The sequence below is a fragment of the Rhineura floridana genome, chromosome 9 (genome assembly GCF_030035675.1).
Source record: "Rhineura floridana isolate rRhiFlo1 chromosome 9, rRhiFlo1.hap2, whole genome shotgun sequence".
Lineage (NCBI taxonomy): Eukaryota > Metazoa > Chordata > Lepidosauria > Squamata > Rhineuridae > Rhineura > Rhineura floridana.
The window spans coordinates 18,374,282-18,391,052 of NC_084488.1; positions in this window are offsets into that span (position 1 = coordinate 18,374,282).

The following is a 16,771-nucleotide window of genomic DNA, read 5'->3' on the forward strand; positions in this document are numbered from 1 at the left end:
AAAACTGAATTTTTGAGAAATCAAGCTCCACAGAAGTTTTTAACTTCTTAGTTATAGCATATTTTGTTTGTTTTACCCTTTTGGTATCCCCTTGTTCACTATATCCTTAACATCCTTTATTCTTATGAAGCAAAAAATACGCCAGTAATTTAATACCTGGTGTTCATACTAACTTTTATGTTAACTTTACATAGCCCATTATGTAAGTTTACACACTCTCTGCATGGAGGAGTGAAGGGAAGGTCACTGCTTCACATTCTCTCAACCAGTGAGATGGGGATTGGCTTGAGCTATGCCTCCCAAATGCCCAACCTAGAAATGCAGCTGCCCTACCTAACAAGGAAGGCTGGCTGCAAGGCTGCTAGGACACCTAATTAATTGGTGCTCATTCCAGTGCCATTAAAAAATATAGAGATAATAGTGAATCCTTTTTACTTCTCTCCCCCCAGCCCACCAAATAAAATTTTAAGAATCCTCGAACAAAAATAACTGGATCTATTTGTCTGCAGCTACACAGGTTTCTTGCACAGAGGCATATTTCACCTAACTGCTATTTTCAAAGCAATTGCCCACAAAGCATGGATGGCTTTAGAAGAGATGTAGACAAGTTCATGGAGAATAAGGATATCAATGGCTATGTTTTGCCTCCACAGTTGAGGGACTATGCCTCTGAATGCTAGTTTCTGGGAATCACATGTTGGGAGAGTGTTCAGGCCCTGCTTTTGGTCTTCCCATAGGCATCTGGTTGGTCACTGTGAGGACAGGATGCTGGATTAGATGGGCCATTGGCCTGCTCCAGCAGGGTCTTCTTCTGTTCTTAACATTAGGGGAGATTTATTCCTATTTTACTCACCCCCAAACTGTAACGGCAATGAAGAACCACTGCAGCTATTCTTCCCCCCCCAAGGATATATTTTATTTTTTTAAAAAAATGTTTTATTTTTAAAAAAAACAAAATGTTTTATTTAAACAAAATCAAATGCAAATATAACTACAAATCAACAAAACTGTCATGGCTAACAAAGGTTTCACCAAAAAAAGAAAAAAACTAATCAGAATAAATGTAAGTTTAATTATATAATAAACATATATATAAAATTTCTAGAAGGCACATTGGTTTCTATATATGTTTGGGTAACAAATACTTTATAGATTTGATCAAGAAAAAGAAAAATACAAAATTTGTTACATCTATTCAATGATTTCCCAAGATTTTATAAGGATTGATATTATCATGAACCATATTATTCCAGCACAATGCAAATAAGCTCCATTTCTGTATAAAAAAGTCTTGTGATTGTCTTCCTTCCCTTGTTCTGACTATATTGGTAAGTTTTACAAGCTTGACTATATTCCATACTTTGATAACCCATTCATGAATTGTTGGAGTATTTTTTTTTCCAATTTCTGGTTATAGTCAATCTAGCCACTGTACGAAGATGTATGATTATTTGTTTATCATCAGATAGGTTAGAATCCTTAAGATAACCAAAATGTAAGATTAGAGGATCCATGGGAAGATTATACCAAGTTATATCTTTTATCTGAATGATACTCTTCCCAAAATGTTTTGATTTTAGGGCAGGACTATAGAATATGGAGTAATCCTGCATTATTAGATTTGCATCTCCAGCAAACATCCAATGTGGAATTATAGATGTGACTAAGGGCGTAATCCACCTGGTAGATGCACTGGGCTGAGGAGGTTCAGGATGTGGTGAAGCTGCAGAGGAGAATGAAGGGCTTCAGCATTACTAGGGTTGTCCCAGTGCAGCCGGGGAAGTCTACCACTACCTGGATGCAGCTTGGGCCCAGCTGGCTCATCTCAGTCCAGTGTAAATGGAGGCAGCAGAAGCCAGCCCAAGGGGTGTTCTGGGACCATGTTGAGGGTAGAACTGAAGGGGAAGGGGACTTTGTGTGCATCCTGAGCTTGTTTAGCAGCTCCTGTGGCCCTCCACCCAGCAGCCACTGGGAAAAGAGGTGGCAGAAGGAAACACGCATGTTGTTTTCTTCTGTATTGCCTTGCTCATGCAACCAGTATCCTTTCCTCCCAGCAGCACCTGAACAGAAGTTGGATGTGGTGGCCACTTCTGCTGGCTTCCCTTGCACCAGCCCTGCTTCTGCCAGCCTCCTCAAGTTGGATAGTGCCCCAAGTCTCTTAGGGGTCAGATACCATCTAAACATGACTTTGCATAAATTTTCCTTAAGATTTACACCAATCATAGAATGTGGTACATATCTCCAAATCCACTTCCATGTTTCTGAAGAGATCCGATAACCCAATCTCTCTCCCATTTAATCTAGTACATATTAATTCAGTACAAAGAAAGATCTTAAATATTTTACTGAGCAGTTTTGTGGGTAGCTTCATTCCCTCAGAAGGGTCCATCTTGCCTACAAATTCCATCAACTTTTGCCACAAAATTATAGACAATTTCTTTTTTAAAAAAATTCTAATTTTAAATGTGCCCAGTCCAAAAGCCTGCAGAATTATTTGCCTGTAGTTTGGCATGCTTTTTCTCTTCTTGAAAGATACTGTGCATAAATTTAATCCATTTCTGTCAAAGGGGTGGGATACTAACCATTTTTTGCTTTCCTAACAGTGCATGGGTTACCAAACTTTTTAGACCAGTAAGCATATTTCGAATTCTGAGAGTGTGCCATGGGGACCAGTTACAAAATGGCTGCCAGGGAGGGCATGGCATAACACAAAATTAGAGAGAGTACAATCATGGTGAAATGAAAAGGGTTAACTTGATGGACTTTTGTCTCATACAGCTGCCAAAGGTCCAAGAACCCCATTTTTCCCCTGCGCAACCCAAAGCCAATGTCTAGATTGCCAGTCTGTACCCACATACCTGGAAGTAACTCCATTAAACACGGAGAGGCTTACTTCTGAGTAGACATGTGTGCCATTGTACTGTAAGTTAACTATATAGTGAATTCATAATGAGTATCTGGTCTTTAACTTGTGTATAGCAGAAGACATGCCTAATCCTCTTTGTAAAGTTTTCACATTTGTGTTATGGGTGGAGGGGAATTCTTTAACATCCACCCACACTTGTTGTGTTTTTTTTCTGAAAATAACTTATAGCGAACAGTAAAACTCACATGAACCCACCACAAGAAAGATGCATCCTGGCTGCTAGAAAAAGAAGAGCAAACTATGGGGATTCCAAGGACTGGAAAATAAGACATAAACAGATAAAGTGCACTAAAGGGGAGAGGAGCCACAGCTGTTTATGACTTGAGGAATTCCTATTTCCTGGTATCCAGACAACTCACTTACCAGTCACATCTCTGACTTTACTCATTGACTAAAAACACTGACAGGCAAGAGCAGCCAGGCTGACTTATCTTGCAGAAATTGCTTAGAAGGGTACCCAGGGCCGGATTATCCATTAGGCTTAGTAGGCTGAAGCCTAGGGGCCCGTGCAAGAGCTTCCAAACCGCCTGCCATCTCCCCACTTCACTTACCTTTTTCTCCGCTGTTTTTTGTGATTTGCCATCAATCAAGATGGCAGCCAAGGTTTCCCTAAGGGGCTGAAGCCTCGGCCACCATCTTGATTGATGGCAAACCTGCACGCACAGTGCACGCAGCCGCAAAAAAAGCAGAAAGGTAGGTGAAGCAGAGGGGATGGGACGGGACGGCGGGTGGCTCAGAAGCTCCTGTCCTCTGATCCCTCCTGTGGCTGTTTCTGCGGATCTGCCTAAGAGGAGAAGGGGGCCCAAACACCAATCAGCCTAGGGGCCCTCCCCAGCTTAATCCAGCCCTGAGGATACCTACCCATTTTGCTTCATAACTTTCTTTGTAGGAGGGCTAGAGACTTAGTTATTTTTGTTTTTGTTTTGTTTTTAATGAAAGCTCATAGCCTGGGGTCCCTGCCAATGAAAACCTTCACAGGTGCCATGGTACCCATGGGGACTGGGTTGATGATCCCTAGGGTTGAGAAAACAAAGTGGAAAAGACCAGTACACCCCCCTCCCCTCAAACCGATTTGGCTGTAATCTGGCAGGCTTTATGTACTATGCGTGCAACTTTAATCTAGTTATGTCAAAATGAGAAAAGAAAATAGCCATTTTTTATCCTCCACAATAGTGAAGGGGTGGGGGTGGGGATGAATCTTTGTGTCTGAAGCATATTTGGATTTGGACTTCAAGTCCAACCAGGCTGCCATCCAAGCAGACTGCTTTCTGAAGTGCTGGATGGAGATCTGAACCAAATCTTGTGGCTGGTGCACACTGACAATAAATAACTAATCATGCTTAATGCCAACATTATAAGGAAATATAGAAAAGTATCTTGGGGAACTTTTACTTAAAACAAACAAATCAGGAGAGCAAGGAATGTATTAATAAATATAAATGTTTCTGCAGCACCTTTTTGTTATAACCAGCAACCATTGAAGATGTAATGTGTCACATTTCCCATGTGTGGATGGCACTGATTCAGAAATCTTCACCTATAGGCTGCTCTCACACTGTTGAATGTTAAGAACATAAGAACATAAGAAGAGCCTGCTGGATCAGGCCAGTGGCCCATCTAGTCCAGCATCCTGTTCTCACAGTGGCCAACCAGGTGCCTGGGGGAAGCCCGCAAGCAGGACCCGAGTGCAAGAACACTCTCCCCTCCTGAGGCTTCCGGCAACTGGTTTTCAGAAGCATGCTGCCTCTGACTAGGGTGGCAGAGCACAGCCATCATGGCTAGTAGCCATTGACAGCCCTGTCCTCCATGAATTTGTCTAATCTTCTTTTAAAGCCATCCAAGCTGGTGGCCATTACTGCATCTTGTGGGAGCAAATTCCATAGTTTAACTATGCGCTGAGTAAAGAAGTACTTCCTTTTGTCTGTCCTGAATCTTCCAACATTCAGCTTCTTTGAATGTCCACGAGTTCTAGTATTATGAGAGAGGGAGAAGAACTTTTCTCTATCCACTTTCTCAATGCCATGCATAATTTTATACACTTCTATCATGTCTCCTCTGACCCGCCTTTTCTCTAAACTAAAAAGCCCCAAATGCTGCAACCTTTCCTCGTAAGGGAGTCGCTCCATCCCCTTGATCATTCTGGTTGCCCTCTTCTGAACCTTTTCCAACTCTATAATATCCTTTTTGAGATGAGGCGACCAGAACTGTACACAGTATTCCAAATGCGTCCGCACCATAGATTTATACAACGGCATTATGATATCGGCTGTTTTATTTTCAATACCTTTCCTAATTATCGCTAGCATGGAATTTGCCTTTTTCACAGCTGCCGCACACTGGGTCGACATTTTCATTGTGCTGTCCACTACAACCCCGAGGTCTCTCTCCTGGTCGGTCACCGCCAGTTCAGACCCCATGAGCGTATATGTGAAATTCAGATTTTTTGCTCCAATATGCATAATTTTACACTTGTTTATATTGAATTGCATTTGCCATTTTTCCGCCCATTCACTCAGTTTGGAGAGGTCCTTTTGGAGCTCTTCGCAATCCCTTTTTGTTTTAACAACCCTGAACAATTTAGTGTCGTCAGCAAACTTGGCCACTTCACTGCTCACTCCTAATTCTAGGTCATTAATGAACAAGTTGAAAAGTACAGGTCCCAATACCGATCCTTGAGGGACTCCACTTTCTACAGCCCTCCATTGGGAGAACTGTCCGTTTATTCCTACTCTCTGCTTCTTAACCAATTCCTTATCCACAAGAGGACCTCTCCTCTTATTCCATGACTGCTAAGCTTCCTCAGAAGCCTTTGGTGAGGTACCTTGTCAAACGCTTTTTGAAAGTCTAAGTACACTATGTCCACTGGATCACCTCTATCTATATGCTTGTTGACACTCTCAAAGAATTCTAATAGGTTACTGAGACAGGACTTTCTCTTGCAGAAGCCATGCTGGCTCTGCTTCAGCAAGGCTTGTTCTTCTATGTGCTTAGTTAATCTAGTTTTAATAATCCTTTCTTCCAGTTTTCCAGGGACAGAAGTTAAGCTAACTGGCCTGTAATTTCCGGGATCCCCTCTGGATCCCTTTTTGAAGATTGGTGTTACATTTGCCACTTTCCAGTCCTCAGGCACGGAGGAGGACCCGAGGGACAAGTTACATATTTTAGTTAGCAGATCAGCAATTTCACCTTTGAGTTCTTTGAGAACTCTCGGGTGGATGCCATCCGGGCCCAGTGATTTGTCAGTTTTTATATTGTCCATTAAGCTTAGAACTTCCTCTCTCGTTACCACTATTTGTCTTAGTTCCTCAGAATCCCTTCCTGCAAATGTTAGTTCAGGTTCAGGGATCTGCCCTATATCTTCCACTGTGAAGACAGATGCAAAGAATTCATTTAGCTTTTCTGCAATCTCCTTATCGTTCTTTAGTACACCTTTGACTCCCTTATCATCCAAGGGTCCAATTGTCTCCCTAGATGGTCTCCTGCTTTGAATGTATTTATAGAATTTTTTGTTGTTGGTTTTTATGTTCTTAGCAATGTGCTCCTCAAATTCTTTTTTAGCATCCCTTATTGTCTTCTTGCATTTCTTTTGCCAGAGTTTGTGTTCTTTTTTATTTTCTTCATTCGGACAAGACTTCCATTTTCTGAAGGAAGACTTTTTGCCTCTAAGAGCTTCCTTGACTTTGCTCGTTAACCATGCTGGCATCTTCTTGGCCCTGGTGGTACCTTTTCTGATCTGCGGTATGCACTCCAGTTGAGCTTCTAATATAGTGTTTTTAAACAACTTCCAAGCATTTTCGAGTGATGTGACCCTCTGGACTTTGTTTTTCAGCTTTCTTTTTACCAATCCCCTCATTTTTGTGAAGTTTCCTCTTTTGAAGTCAAATGTGACCGTGTTGGATTTTCTTGGCAATTGGCCAGTTATATGTATGTTTAATTTAATAGCACTGTGGTCACTGCTCCCAATCGGTTCGACAACACTTACATCTCGCACCAGGTCCCGGTCCCCACTGAGGATTGAGTCCAGGGTTGCCGTCCCTCTGGTCGGTTCCATGACCAACTGATCTAGGGAATAGTCATTTAGAATATCTAGAAACTTTGCTTCTTTGTCATGACTGGAACACATATGCAGCCAGTCTATGTCCGGGTAGTTGAAGTCACCCATTACTACCACATTTCCTAGTTTGGATGCTTCCTCAATTTCATATCTCATCTCAAGGTCTCCCTGAGCATTTTGATCAGGGGGACGATAGATCGTTCCCAGTGTTAAGTCCCTCCTGGGGCACGGTATCACCACCCACAACGATTCTGTGGAGGAGTCTGCCTCTTTTGGGGTTTCGAGCTTGCTGGATTCAATGCCTTCTTTCACGTATAGAGCGACTCCGCCACCAATACTTCCTTCCCTGTCCTTCCGATATAGTTTATATCCAGGGATAACCGTATCCCACTGGTTTTCTCCATTCCACCAGGTCTCGGTTATGCTCACTATATCAATGCTCTTCTCTAAGACCAAGCACTCCAGTTCTCCCATCTTGGTTCGGAGGCTCCTAGCATTAGCGTACAGGCACTTGTAAGCAGTGTCTCTCTTCAAGTGTCTTTGGCACTTGTGGTTAGGCCTGTGGTAATTTTGCTCTTCTGAATTTATATGCTGTGCCCCTGCTCTCACAATGCCTACTTCTAGGCCTATCCCTTTTAAAATTTCATCATTTCTTTGGTCTTTATCCCAGGGGGGAGGTTTATTCCGAACTGGACCTTTCTCAGCTCCTGTCGGGTTTCCCCCCTCAGTCAGTTTAAAAGCTGCTCTGCTACCTTTTTAATTTTAAGTGCCAGCAGTCTGGTTCCATTCTGGTTCAAGTGGAGCCCGTCCCTTTTGTACAGGCCCGGCTTGTCCCAAAATGTTCCCCAGTGCCTAACAAATCCGAACCCTTCCACCCGACACCATCGTCTCATCCACGCATTGAGACTGCGAAGCTGGGCCTGTCTGGCTGGTCCTGCACGTGGAACTGGTAGCATTTCAGTGTTTATTTAACTTGTTTAACTTGTTAAGTGTTTATTTAACTTGTGGTCATCATTGTTAACACTTATTACTAGAATTACCACTGAAGTTCATCACAGGTGAAATTACAAGGTGAATTTGAAGATTCAACAGAATTTACATAGAAATTATTTCAATTTACATTGAAAGTCTTAGGGAAGCAATTGTCCCTAAGTTGCCCACATTCCTAAGCCATTGGTGTTTATATATGCCACACTGGTGTGTGTGTGTGTGTGTGTGAAGCAAAAGAGATTGTGAGTATATATGAGAAATATAAATTGCTGTGTAATTTTAAAAATATTCTTTTCCAAAGCACTGCATAAAATGTTATTAAAACATATTAAACTTTTACAAAGTACAATAATAGCATATTTTGAAAAAGAGTTAATACATATGCATTATTAAAACTTGTTGATCCATAATAATGCTTCAGTCTTTTCAGCATTCATCACACTTAAATAGCATCAGCAGGGTTGTTCAAATTGTATTGTATGCAAGACAAGCTGTTTATTAAAATTTCTTTGACAAAAATCAAAATGGTCGTTTGACCCTCTAAATGCTTCATGCTCTAAATGCTCTAAATTGTTTTTATATTGTTCTAAATTTTAAAATTGTGTTTTATATTGTTTTTAAAATAAGTGTTTTAAATTGTATATTTGTTTTAATGTTTTTGATTGCTGTAAACCACCCAGAGAGCTTCGGCTATGGGGCGGTATACAAGTGCAATAAATAAATAAATAAATAAATAAATAAATAAGTACAAGTCTTGTTAAATTAAATGGGGCATGTTCTGGCACAGCATTCTAGTGATCATATTTATTGTATGTATTTGACTTTTTAAAAAATCAGATACTCTCCAAACAGCTTGTGTACTAGGAATTGAGAGAGAGAGAGAGAGAGAGAGAGAGAATGAGAGAGAGAATGCACCATTGTGGATCCATTGGTGAAGGGGACACACAGAAACAGATGCTTATTAACTGAGACAGGAACTAAGAGGTAATTCATTTGACTTATCCAGTCCAAGATAATGATGGTGGTGATGGTGATTACATTAGGAATATACATAGTGCTTGACAGAGTAGCATGAACAAAACAAAACCAGCCCCTGCTTCAAGGGGCTTATGGCCTACATTACCACAAAGGAATAGAAGGCAAGACCGAGGCAAAGGTAGCAGTGGAAAATACATGTGAATGCTTCTGTGTGATACCCTTTGGCACCCTACCTTGACAACTACCCTGCTAGGTCAGTGTGTGTCAGTGCAATCAAAGATTCTCCCTTCCTTTCCCAGGTCTGCTTTCTGCATACCTCCTCAATTGAGCAGGAATAGACTGAGTTATAGGACTTGGTTGTAAACCAGTTTTCTAGTTGTATATGTTATTGAGAGGATCCTACTAGAGATGAGCATCAACCATGAGATTTAGGTTGGACCCCAATTTGCCACTTTGGAAACAGTCCATCATGATCTGATGTAACTCCTAGGTGCCTGATTTGGCTCAGGGTCCATTTATGCTTCAGTTCCTCATCTGGGTTCTCTATGGAGATTTTTTAAAGACATAATTCCGCCTCCTTTTGACAGAAGTGAATGAAATTTTCAGAGTAGATACAGCCTGCCAAATTATAGGCAAATAGGTCCACGGTTTTTGTGCCGGAAACCTTTACATTTTGATTTTTTAAAGGAAACTTTTTAAATTATTTTTCAGCAGAATTAGATGAAATTTGCAAGCAAGTTATTTGCTTAATCTCCCCTAGTGTTTTGTAAGTCTGAAAACAGTAGACATGAGAGAGGTACCCTTACATAAGATAACTGACCAATTGAAGAAAAGTAAGTCTGGAGACTTTTCTGTTAAGCACCTTTAAAAATTATGATTGGGAGGGGGAGGGGACTAAAAGGAATTCACTTTCCCTTTTCCCATCACCCCAACCAGGGTTTATTCATCATATGGTAAGCTTAGAGACATTAACACACACACACACAGGTTTTAATAGTGCATGTAGGAACTTATTTTGGGCTATATCTAGTTCACCTCTATTAAGGCTACCACATATCACTGGACTATATAAAAATCAAGGTATGGTTTTAGCAACAAGAAATTTTATTGTTGGTTCTAACAAATGGTGATCCTTAGTATAATAAAATGTCTTTATATCTTCCAGTAAATGATGATGAAATGTTAATTGACTCAAAATGGTTGTGCCATAACATATTGTGGCAGACATAGAAAAAAGGAAGTCCTAAGTACTTAAATGAGCAACACTACTGATCTCAGAAGCTAAGCAGGGTCAGGCCTGGTTAGTACTTGGATGGGAGACCACCTGGGAATACCGGGTGCCATAGGCCTAGAGGAAGGCAATGGTAAACCACCTCTGAATACTTCTTACCATGAAAACCTTATAAATATATCCAAAAAAGATTCATAGGGTTGCCATAAGTCATAATCGACTTGAAGGCATATAACAACAAAAATTCAATAATATGCCCATCCAAGACCCATTTATGATATATTTCTCCCATTCACTTTTAGAATATGCTTGTCTCTGCAGCATTTCTTTTTTAAATCTGGATCATCAAAGCACCACAAAGTACTTCAGGAATCCTTACTTTGACTTATGCCACTTTGTACAAATCCTGCTTCACCTCTGACAAGCCCCAAGGCATCCAAATCCAATGCACCCCCCTAGTTCCTAGTACAGAGTTTCTTCAATTTCTAGTCTTCTTCCTCCTACTTGTTGTGTGGGCTGATTGGATATATTTGCCTTCTGATAGGAAGAGTGGATCATCTGGTGTACTTATGATGCACTTTTTGCTCTGGAATTCCAAAATCATAACAGAGTAAGCTCACATCACTTTCCTTTTTGACACCATAGCACTCTTTAAATATAATGCTATGATGAAGAGTTATGCATATGAACCAGCATGAGCCTTGGGCTCACATGCTTCCTTCTGTTCCTCTGGCATAGATGCATGGAGGATATTGGAGGGTTGTTTCCACTTTTAAATTCACCAGGAGTTCTTTTATAAGGCCAAACTTGGGCCAAATATATATGGTGAAAATTATATGGCCAAACCTCTTGTTAGTTTAATTATAGCTACTTGAAACATGTCCAGGTCAAACTATGGTTTATTCTAGCATATTCACTAACCATAATTTACAAACCAGAGTTCAGACATAATAAGGTGCTCTGCTAAGTTTAAAAAATGGATGCTTCCAGTCTCCTTGTGGCTGTGCCAGGGAAGGGCCATAATGGAGAAGATTTCAAAATATAAGGAATAGTTTTCCCCCAAAAAACAGAAAATTACATCATATACCATGCTGGTGACAGTGAGCTTATCTCTAAATCCACCAGGCAAAACAGACCTCAAAACATACATTTCAAAGGAATCCTTTGATTCCCCTTTTATGCCCCTTTCCTCTCATGTACAATTTCACCTCCCCAGTTTTATGTAACTCAATAAAAGCCCAAAATACATTTAAACTGGAGATATTGCCAAGGTCAAATCAGCACTCATGGCTCCAACAAACCTCCTGACATCACATTATGCTCTAGAAACATGCAACACAGGAGACAGGACACCGAAAGGGTGAGCGTATTAGCTGGGGTATTTAGCAATACTGAGAACAGGGGAGCCTTATCATCATCATCATCATCATAATCATCTGATTTATATCCCACCCTTCCTCCAGGAGGAGTCCAGGGAGGCAAACAAAAGCACTAAAAACACTTTAAAACATCATAAAAACAGACTTTAAAACATTAAAACAAAACATCTTTAAAAACATTTTTTAAAAAAAGTTTAAAAACATATTGGTTTTTTTAAAAAGTTTAAAAACATATTGTTTTTAAGAACAGGTTTAAAAACATATTAAAAAGCAATTCTAACACAGATGCAGACTGGGATAAGTTCTCAACTTAGAAGGCTTGTTGAAAGAGGAAAGTCTTCATAAGGTGCCGAAAAGATAATAAGGGTTGGAAATTCCAAAGGGTAGGTGCCTCCACACTAAAGGCCCATTTCTTATATTGTACAGAACAGACCTCCTGATAAGATGGTATCTGCAGGAGCCCCTCACCTACACAGCGCAGTTATCGACTGGCTATATAAGGGATAAGACGGTCTTTCAGGTATCATTGTCCCAAGCTGTATAGGGCTCACCAATACATAATTTTATCCTGACTTTGCACCCAAATCTCTTCAGGAAACATATTTTATTCATCTATCACTTTTTCTTTCTTTTCCTCTGATGTGATTTTATGTGCTCACTATCTCGGATTGGAGTGTATGCAAGACGCCATTATACTCTCATCAGTTTAGTGAGTGATTGTATTAACTAGAATGTTGCCCATAGGCCAAATGAAAATTTGATGCTATAGTCTTCATTTTCCTTATATTAAACCAAGTTCTGTGCATATCTTTCTGTGTGTATTCTTACTAAGGAATTAAGGGTAAGGGTATATACATTCAAGTAACACGTGGGTTTTTAAGACTCCTGTAAAAGGTTCCACTATGCTCTTGGGGTACATTTAAGTCTCATGCAGGCTGGACTCACATAGGAGTTCAGACATACACGTGTAAAAAGTCAGTGTAGATAATACTGAGCTCCATGGACAGCTACTGGCTCAGTATGAATTCTGTTCAACCTAGGAAGCATCCCAGCTTAAGCAGAAGGGCCTCAGTGGGCATCACCATCCCTGGCTTCATGAAGGAGCAGTTGTCTCTGTTGCAGTCCTTTATCTGATTTACAAAGTATCCAATCTGAGCAAGTTCTATGGGAGGACTCCCTGGGTTTGCCTCCTCCGACCCAGCTCTGGAGAGAACTGTCACCCCATTTATCCCACGGCTCAAGATGGGAAACACCCAGGTTGAGTATATGAGTGTACTTGGTCTCCCTGGACCAGAGCTTGGAAGTAACACATTATTTTTAACAAGTTACTTGTAATTAGTTACAATTTTAAATAACAAGTGGGTAATTCCATTACATTTGGCAAGTAAAGGAACGACTAGTAATTTCCCTACTTTTCAGCTGCTACTTTAACGTTTCCACGTTAGGTTGGATGTTACTTGGGGGCAGGAACAAGGGGGAGTCAGCTCCTGGCTGTGATTGGTTAACACAAGACATGTGCCTCACACTGATTGGACCTCTGCACAGACTCCCTCTTCCCTCGTGATCTGTGTTAGGAGGCACAAGGGAAGAGGTGAATAGACAGGGCCTGCTACCGTGAGAGGAAAAAATGGACGCTGGAGGAAAAAGCCAGGGCAAGGAAGGCAGCAGCAGAATGGCGAAGAGCTGTGGAGGTGAGTGACGATGATTTGTGTGTGTGTGTGTGTGTGCCCCAGTGTGTGTGTTTTCGGCTGGAGTCTCTGGTTTTGGGGGGGGGGCTCCAGCTGTCTGGCTACCACCCCTTACTCTCCGGACTCTCAGCTTCAATTTAAAAAAAAAAGTAAGTTTCTAGGTGGTCTAATTCCTGAGATATACACCAAAATGTAAACCCCCCCTGCACAACTTTTTTTTAAACAGATCCATGCTCTAGCTACAACTCCCATCAGCCCAATCCAGTGGCCATGCTGGCTGGGGCTGATGGGAGTTGTAGTTTAAAAAAGTAACTTTTCAAAGTTCTGGCTGTAACCCCGCCCTTTCATGATTGTAGCCAATGATGCCAGAGTTGTGACTTGTTGATCCAGGCATGCCTAGGTTGAACATCAGAATATGGTGGCTTTGAGTTTTTTGCAGTTTGCTTAAGTAATATGGCTTAATGTTTTTTTTCCTCTTCTGTCCAAGAGTCAGACCCTGGGCTATGAAATATGAAAGTATTTTATCCAATATCTGCTTTTCTGGGAGTAAAGCCATTTCTGGGAGTAAAGCATGTACCTGGAGTAAACCCCATTGAACTCCATTAGGACTTGCTTTTGAGTAGACATGGTTAGGAATGTGCTGTAAATTAATGGGACTTGTGAGTAAACATAGTGCAGACTTGTGTTTGTGTTGTAAATCTCTCTCCCTCCAACCCTATTTTTAAAGAAATTAGGCAGGGTTTATCACAGTTTTTATTATGTAGGAAACTAATACTCATTTTTTAAAAAAATGAATGAAGTTTATTTATTTATTTATTTTTATTTGATTTATATCCCACCCTTCCTCCCAGTAGGAGCCCAGGGCAGCAAACAAAAGCACTAAAAACACTTTAAAAATCATAAAAACGACTTTAAAATATATTAAAACAAAACATCTTTAAAAACATTTTTTTAAGAAAAAGTTTAAAAACATATTAAAAAGCAATTTCAACACAGACGCAGACTGGGATAAGGTCTCAACTTAAAGGACTTGTTAAAAGAACAAGTTCCTTATCACTTGAGGCTGCAGTTTTCCCTGGTTGAGTAAGCCCCATTGAATACATTGGGACTTGCTTCTGAGTAAACAAACATAAGATTGCACTATAAATATCTTTACAGGTTATATAAGTAAACATATTTGATAGTCATGTTTATATAAATATTTTCATAGAATCATAGAATAGTAGAGTTGGAAGGGGCCTATAAGGCCATCAAGTCCAACCCCCTCCTCAATGCAGGAATCCAAATCAAAGCATTCATGACAGATGGCTGTCTAGCTGCCTCTTGAATGCCTCCAGTGTCGGAGATCAAACTACCTCTAGTAATTAGTTCCATTGTTGTATGGCTCTAACAGTTAGGAAGCTTTTCCTGATGTCCAGTCGAAATCTGGCTTCTTGCAACTTGAGCCCATTATTCTGTGTCCTGCACTCTGGGATCATCGAGAAGAGATCCCGGCCCTCCTCTGTGTGGCAACCTTTCAAGTACTTGAAGAGTGCTATCATATCTCCCCTCAGTCTTCTCTTCTCCAGGTTAAATATGCCCAGTTCCTTCAGTCTCTCCTCATAGGGCGTTGTTTCCAGTCCCCTGATCATCCTTGTTGCCCTCTTTTGAACCTGTTCCAGTTTGTCTGCATCCTTCTTGAAGTGCAGAGACCAGAACTGGACACAGCACTCAAGATGAGGCCTAACCAGTGCTGAATAGAGGGGAACTAATACTTCACATGATTTGGAAACTATACTTCTGTTAATGCAGCCTGATATAGCATTTGCCTTTTTTGCAGCCACATCACACTGTTGGCTCATATTCAGCTTGTGATCAACAACAATTCCAAGATCCTTCTTGCATGTCGTACTGCTGAACCAAGTATCCCCCATCTTATAACTGTGCATTTGGTTTCTTTTTCCTAAGTGTAGAACTTTGCATTTATCCCTGTTGAATTTCATTCTGTTGTTTTCAGCCCAATGCTCCAGCCTATCAAGGTCCCTTTGAATTTTCTGTCTTCCACGGTATTAGCTATGCCCCCCAATTTTGTATCATCTGCAAATTTGATAAGCATGCTCTGTACCTCCTCATCCAAGTAGTTAATAAAAATGTTGAAGAGCACTGGGCCCAGGACCGAGCCCTGTGGTACCCCACTCATTACTTCCACCCAGTTTTGTCATGCTGTGTCCCTATAAGTATCCAATTGCATACTATGGTTGTACAATACTTCCTTTACATTTTAAGTATGCCTTGGGGTAGTCATGGTTCTCCATTGTTTTCATCCTGAGGGGCAGATAGGCTGAGAAATGGTGAGTAGCCCATGGTCACCCACTACACTTCATAGCTTATTTCCATTTTGAAAAATTAATTAAAACAATTTACATGCAGGCAAAATTTATTAAGCGGATTCACACAATATGTGTAAAGCACATCCAACTCGCATTTAAAGCGCATGACTTCCCCTAAAGAATTCTGGGAAGTGTCATTTCCCCCTCACAGTTATAGTTCTCACCACTCTTAACAAACTGCAGTTCCCATGATTCTGTGGTGGGATTCATGTGCTTCAAATGGGTGTTGAATGTGCTTTAAAGGAATGATGTGGATCTGCCCTAGGTATGATGTTCATTCAAGAGTGAATTGAAAAGAACAATTTTAAAAGATACTTCTTACTCTTACTCATTTTTCAGACCTCTTTCTGAAGTAAAGGGTCAAATCTGTAAAAACATTTGGAGCAGCCACATTAAAAGATAAGGGCAGGGTATTCCAGGCAGGGGGTTGCCAACCCTGCTTGGATATGGATGTCTTTGCAGAAGAACCCTAGTCAAGGTTTACCAACAGCACAGTCCAAACTATATCTACTTAGAAGTCAGTCCTGTTGAGTTCTATGGGGCTTAATCCCTTAGTAAGTGTGTTTAGAATTGCAGCCTTCAGGAGCCTCCATCTTTACTCCCCAAAGCTCCCATCTAACATCTCCACAACACTAGGCTCCTTTGTCTCTGCTGTGGCCTTCTGGTGACTGGCGTGGCCTGAAGGCACTTAACCCTTCTTGCTGAAAGCAAGTAGGCTAGATTCAATCAATCAATCAATCTTTATTGATACGGTCATAGACCAAAAGACATTTATAAATAAAACTACATACATTTATAATAAAAGGTTACAAAGTTGCAGTCATGTTAAAACAGTAAAACAATAAAACAACAAGGAAAACAGTTACAGTTGGGTGGCGGAAGCTTCTGAAAGGATAGATGCCTTCCGAATTGATTGAGCCGCAAAAATAAATTTAGCAACTGACAAGATAGTATCCTTATTAGCTGCTGACAAAAGATGTAAAAGTAAACAGTTAAGCGGTTTGTAGGGGTATTTATTTATGATGGGGGTTATGAATTTGGAGCAAATATCGTCATATAGGGCGCACTCAAAGATGACATGAGAGAGAGTTTCTATGGCGCTGACACCACAAAGGCATAATCGGTTTGCATACGGGATACGTTTAAATCTCCCTTC